Source organism: Bacillus rossius (genome assembly GCF_032445375.1).
Source record: "Bacillus rossius redtenbacheri isolate Brsri chromosome 4 unlocalized genomic scaffold, Brsri_v3 Brsri_v3_scf4_2, whole genome shotgun sequence".
NCBI lineage: Eukaryota > Metazoa > Arthropoda > Insecta > Phasmatodea > Bacillidae > Bacillus > Bacillus rossius.
In genome coordinates, this window is record NW_026962011.1 from 6,548,829 (window position 1) to 6,554,828 (window position 6,000).

The window sequence follows — 6,000 nt, forward strand, 5'->3', positions numbered from 1 at the left end:
AAGTTAAACCGAATAATTTTCATGAACCGTCAGGACTGTCAGTTCATCTTAAAGGTTGCAATGTTCTTTGTTCAGCGCTCTGAACACAACGGTGCAACAGAAAATGTGGTTGAACCATGATCAAACCAGTTTATGCTTGAACTGTACTGGTGTGACCGGCCATAAGTGGTATAGCCTAAATGTAACTAGCATTGTATGTGAATTACATTCAATAAATAAAAGGTCTTGCAATTAACAGCTGACATCTGGATTGTGTAGATTTTTATAATAAAGAGTGCTATTAAAAAATAAGAGACTTTGCTCCTGTATTATATACAGTAGGTGCCTTATAGATGACAGCTTGTCAAAGTATGAAACCACCCTGAATAAGGGCAAGATGTACCTCTTAATTCACAAGTACTTAATTTCAAAGTACTTGAAGTTTTAGAGATGTTATGAAAAAATACTAATCCGGACTATTATTTGTTGTTCTTCAAGAATAAATTTGTCACCAAGCTTTCAGATATTCTGTGTTTACTGAACTATTGATTTTTGCTAAGTGTCTAATATTTATGTTTGTTTCTACACGAGCTGTAACCCTATATTAAGAGTCCTGCCTATTCGGGCACACACACTTTGTGCAGGGCTTCGGAAAAAACCTGGCGATTATTTGAGTGGTGTCTGTTTATGTAAAGCATTTAAAAATACTGAGAGAAAATGAGTAGTTCTGTTTCTATATTTTGTTTATACACTATATTCATAGGAGAGTGAAAATAGCCAAAACATGTGTTTCCAGTACAACTTTTAGGCATGAAACACCTAGTACAGATATTTTAAAATACTTAAGGGACTTGCTTTATACCTTTAGCTTCATTTCTATGCCATAAAATTTTATGGTTACCGCTCAAATCTCATAGTTGTCCCTTGCACAATGAAAAGTGCACCACTTCACAGCCTAGAAACCGCGCTAGAAGCACCAGCGAGCATCATAAACTGGCTAACTACCAATGATCTCAGCATCTCAACGGGCTATAGACAATTCCATTTTTACCAATATCTTAACAGGACTAAACTAGTCAAAGTGTAATATGTCAATTTAGACTTAAAATATTAACTGAGCACAGCAAAGCAGGCATCACAATCACACCTTGGCACAACCTTTAGCAAGAACCCATCAGGCAAAAGTCAGTCACAATCTGAGAGGCAAAGGGGGTGGACGTACCGCTCAGTGCCACAGGATTCCAGCTTTTTTTCAACTGAGTACATCAACCATAGCTTGAATGTAGGTAACTCAATCCATCTCCATCACCCTCCTCTTTCACCTACTACACATCCTGGTGAATGTCTCACGATTCTGCTCCCACTTGATTTAATTATGAGACCTCTACACAATTCTTTATTTTAATGTTTGTCACATGCCCACCAACAGCCGAGGGCTTTAGCGGTGGGCACAACAAATACTAGCGAGGACACAGACAAGCTCCACCTGAGGGGAGTCCACAGCATGTAGGCATAACCACAATTGGTCATCACACGTAAAACGATAGTATCACATATCTGCAGTGACCAGAACAGAACAGATACACACAGAAATACACTAAAAAAATAAGCATAACAAAGGGAAAAAAAAAACAATAAAAATTAATTAAAGCATTTAAAGAAATAAATAAAAAAGTAAATTTTACGAGACAATTTACTAGAACATTAGATCATACTAAAATATTACACAAATTAAAATAATAAACAAAACTAAGGGCAACTATGATTTCTAGTAAATAAATTTAATTAAGATTCATATATAATTTGCTGCAGTTGGAAATGAGATGACAAATAAGGTCATTATAGTTATAAAGTGTATACAAGGTTTAAACTAAACACCAGTTAAAGTGAGGAACTCTACACCAGTATTTTCAAGAAGATAATTACACTTTTCCACAAAGAATACATTTTTCCAATTACTATCTGATGATTTATCGAATATTCAGAAGAATAAAGAATTATGTAGTCCTACAAAACATTATCGTGAGAATACTATCCACCATATTTCTCAGCTTGATATCACAAAATAATGACAGCAAAAGCATAACTTAACATTATTTAACCAATGTGAGTATTGAAAGAGTAGCCACAGCAATAGCTTTGGTAATATTCTCACAATGCGGCTTTTCTATGAAGTAATTAAATTCCCAGAATACTTTTTTCAGACACTAGAGACGTTCCTATATTTACCTGACGCGGCCGCCGCCAATTTTTTCCATTCCTGTGTGGGTCTGTGTGTGTATATGATTTGGAGAACTTAAGTTAAATTGTGAAAATGGTTTATTACGTTAGGTTATCTACATTAAAAATACTTCAAAACAATGTGGACGGTTGGTGGGTTAGTATGTAGCTACATATTAAAAATATTTTACAATATGTTCACAATATTTTCAAGTATTTTTAATGTAGCTAACCTAATGTAATCGACCAGTCTCACAATTTAACTAAAAATTCTCCAAATCATATACACACACAGACCCACACAGGAAAGCGAAATATTGCAGCAGCCATGTCAATGCACACTCATTGTAATGTATAAACTGTGATTTCTCAGAAACCAGTAGGAATTCAGAAACACTGTTTTCAGGGTAAAAACAGAAACATCTCCAGTGTTTGAAGAAAAAAAATTTCGGAATTTTACTATTAATTCACGGAAAATCTGCGCTTTAAGAATATACCGTCAGTTGGGGTAACATTGGCCCTTTGAGGGTAACTTTGGCCCAAGACAAAAAAAAATGTTAAACCATGTTACAACTCTTCAAAATATTTATTAGATGTGATGATACATATGTTACATATGTTACATATGTATCATCATATCTAATAAATATTTGGAAGAGTTGTAACATGGTTTAACATTTTTTTTGTCTTGGGCCAAAGTTACCCTCAAAGGGCCAATGTTACCCCAACTGACGGTAACCACAGCTTTTTTATATTCTGTTAAAATTATAAAAATATTTTCAATATAATATTTTACACATTAACTTAACCAACCTTTCACTACAGTTATTTCTCTCTTTATACCCCAAAAGCAGATACTCGTAGGTATTACCGCAGAAATACACACGTCATATTGGTTAAGTATATTTGGATTATGCCTCATGATTGCTACCAGTTATGTGACAAAATGTTAATACAGTTATGTTATCAAACAAAAAGATGTAAAATGAGTGTACTGGACAATTTGCTTTTAATAGTTTCAGATTCATTGCAAGTTACAGCTCGGGTCAGAATCACACTGGTTCTTCATCCATCTGTCATCTGTCAATTATGTACCCCAATACCAATCACAGAGAAACCTGCCCATCTTTAAAAGCCTGACAAGCTCTAAATGTTGATAGATAGATGTATCTCTCTAAATTGCTGATTGAGAATATACTTCCAAAATAATTAATTTCCCTAACAAGTTTAAAAATAATTGACATAATTTGCAATTTTCTGAAGGAAAAAAAAGACAATCTAGCCTCCACCATCCCTATAGCTGTACTAGTTCAAACTTAAACCTGCATACACCATTTTACAGTGTGTCTGACTGTGACTATGCACTGAAACATCATCTGGAAAAAAAACGTGTTCAAGTATGGGTGATGGATGGCATACCAGAGCATCACATTTCCCCCTCAAATTACTATCATTAGGAATTTACAAGACATTTCCAGGATTTGAAGTAAATTAGATTGACTTTCCCTGACCAATTTCAACTTCCGTGACATTTCCTCACTTTTCAGAATGTGAACACCCTGACTAACTTTAGATAATACCCTATTTATATTTTAAGAACTAATATGCATGAACCCCTACTTGTTATCAATTTGGCTAATAATAAAAGACTGAACATTTTTTAAAGGATTGGTTACTTGGCTACACTAAAAATATTGTCAAATAATGTTAACTGTCGTTTAGGATAGTATAATTTTAAATACTGTAAAATGGTGTCAACTGGTATTGAGTAGTTAACTACATTAAAAATACTGGAGATTGGTCAGAATTATTGGTTAGATTAACAATTCAAATACTTTATAATAGTTTTTCTAAAAAGTATTTTTTTTATCAGCTCCTACTATAGGAAATCATTTACATTTTAGCCAGTGGCATAGCCAGGATTTTTGTATGGAGGGCGTTAAGAAACATGGTTTCCATCCTCCCCCCCCCCCCCCTTATTAAAGCGAGGAGTCCGGGGGTCCACCCCCAGAAAAAATTTGGATTTTAAGGTGTAAAATAGTGCTTTTTTAACAGTTTTCGGTACTTAACTTTAAATATTGTAATGGTAAAAATATTACTAATTTTTTAATAAAAAAATGTTTGAGTGATTAAGTAAGAAATTAATTAAAGATATTTTTATCAATCCAAGTGCCTTGTTTACATCCACTCAAAATCATAAATCATGCTCGAAGCTCGACAATACAAACAAAAAAGGAATAAAAAGGGTTGGGTTTCGGCAGAACTGATCTACAGTATTCCTGGAAACAATTAGCTTCAGCTTGAAAAGTTACATGACACCATGTCGTCTCAATTCTATACACACACAGTGATCCTTACACTTTTGTAAGCCCAGTCAACACCTGCTTATAATTACTGCGCTGGTTAAATACAATAGGTGTAAGATATTTGAAAGCTTGGGACCCGTCACGGCGTCACAACCTTATAGCTTCTGCTCGCGACAGGGGTAGGGGAAGGGAAGGAGTATCGGTAGGGCTCGCTTACTCTTCCCCTCCAGTGCAGTGGCCGGTGATAGCAGTAAGACACCCAGGCTTTTAGCTAACCTGCTTTCAGTTAAGAAAAAATAATTGGGGCCCCCCCTGGCTCCGCCCCTAATTTTAGCAGTAACTAGCAGTGGGCGGGTGAGTTCTGCAGGCCGGGGCGACTGCTGTCGGCGTGATGAGGGATAGACCTACTGTTATCTACCTGCCGCATTCCATACCTTTTCTCTCCCTGTTTACCACTGTATATCATTATCATATTATGAAGAAATACATGATCCACATTCTATAACAAGTGATACTAGGTTTACGCACCCAACAAGAATTCCCTCACTTAACTAACAACGAATTAAAATCATAAATGTTTTGGGAAAATTATTTTAAATTTTTATTATATTAAATATTCAAAACAAGTACCTTTATTGCAAATTGCAGCAAACGACGAAAGGTTCGACCATTATTAGGCACTACTATAAGAATGTCAAAATTGTATGTCACTTAACATAATAGAATTTAAGTCACATGTTGAATACTATCTAAAAATAACTTACTTTAAACCACAAACCTAAAACCTAAAACAAAGCTACAGAAATTTTTATTAGAATAAACAGAGCGGGATAATAACATTTTCCATTCAACATACAATGCATAGATAACGAAAGAATGGTAAAGTAATTAAAAAAAAAAGGTACACAAGTCCCACAAACATAGAGACCATTTAGGTACTAGCGCTCCCCGACAGGGCAATCCTATTATTACTAGTATTAGTATTATTTCATAGTCATCAGCTTACGCCAATAACCAAAGTCCCATTCTATAATCGATTTCTATTAAAATTTATTTTTATTCAAAATATTTTATTTCAAATTTAAACCCTTATCTTAGAAAGAAAATAAAATCCAGAACCCCTCGCTTTAAAGCTAGCGAGCAAACGACTACTCTATGGAGCTCGACACAAGCAGTACAAATATAAATTGTGAATCTTAATATTTGAAAAGAACCTTTAAATTGGAAATTGGACCAGTCACAGGAAGTTTCAACTTAATCTAAATGCTCCAAAAATTTTTTTTCAATACTACAACATCATCATAGAAGCGATTTCACTTACTCTCAAGACAGAGTGTGACGAACGTCGTCGTGCCCTCCTAGGCTAGAGGTCATTCCTGCCCATCGCCGTGTACCTGAGGGAGCATGCTCCTGTCCCCAAACCCCCAGCCAGTGAAGTTTGTGTTCACCGTAAGAATGCACCCGAGTGCGCCTTATAGTGTTTATGTCAAAGACT

General features: G+C 35.1%; 1 protein-coding gene across 3 annotated transcripts in view; it reads right to left on the reverse strand.

The window, feature by feature from the left end:
• The window catches only part of LOC134542438 (baculoviral IAP repeat-containing protein 6-like), a 36,922-nt gene extending 31,536 nt beyond the window's left edge, over positions 1 to 5,386 (reverse strand). Inside the window, exon 1 of one of the 3 annotated variants that reach the window (XR_010076798.1) lies at positions 5,270 to 5,362. The gene's annotated coding sequence lies outside the window, so the exon portion shown is untranslated. Of the gene's footprint in view, positions 1 to 5,135 lie in introns of all 3 variants that reach the window. The other 2 variants (XM_063386679.1, XM_063386680.1) reach the window with 2 other exon arrangements.
• Positions 5,387 to 6,000: the final 614 nt, after the last annotated feature.